The sequence below is a fragment of the Octodon degus genome, unplaced genomic scaffold (assembly GCF_000260255.1).
Source record: "Octodon degus isolate 3935 unplaced genomic scaffold, OctDeg1.0 scaffold00142, whole genome shotgun sequence".
NCBI classification, from domain to species: domain Eukaryota; kingdom Metazoa; phylum Chordata; class Mammalia; order Rodentia; family Octodontidae; genus Octodon; species Octodon degus.
In genome coordinates, this window is record NW_004524718.1 from 1,372,307 (window position 1) to 1,372,957 (window position 651).

The following is a 651-nucleotide window of genomic DNA, read 5'->3' on the forward strand; positions in this document are numbered from 1 at the left end:
AACCAGTATATAGTGGCCTTCTTTATTTTGCTTGATCATTGTTGGTTTTAAGTTGAGACCTTCTGAGAACAGAATTGCTATCCCTGCTTTTTTCTGAGGTGCTGGGTATGTAGTACTGTGTTACATCATTTGACTCTGAGCCTATGAATGTCTTTATGAGTTAAATGTGTTTCTTGTATACAGCATATTGTTGGATTTTGTTTCCTAATCCATTGTGCCAGCCTATTTCTCTTAATTGGTGAATTGAGTCCATTTACATTAATGTTTAAAATTGAGATGTATTGACTTATGGTTGCCATGTTATTTACCTGTTATCATTTACTCATTTTTCTCCTATGTTTAATTGCTTTCCCTATTTAGTTGGCTTCTTCCAATCTCATTCGTGAAGTTCTGATCATTTTGGTCCCTCTCTAGAACATCTTTCAGTATCCTGTGTAAGTTTGGCTTTGTCATCCCGAAATTCTTTAGCTGTTCTTTGTCATGGAAGTATTTCACTTCTCCATCAAACTTGAAACAGAATTTTTCAGCGTATAGTAGTCTGGGCTGGAATATTTTTTCATAGAGGACCTGAAGTGCTCTGCTCCATGCTCTTCTTGCCTGCATGGTTTTTGAAGAGAAGTAGGCCATAATTCTAATGGGTTTTCCTTTGAA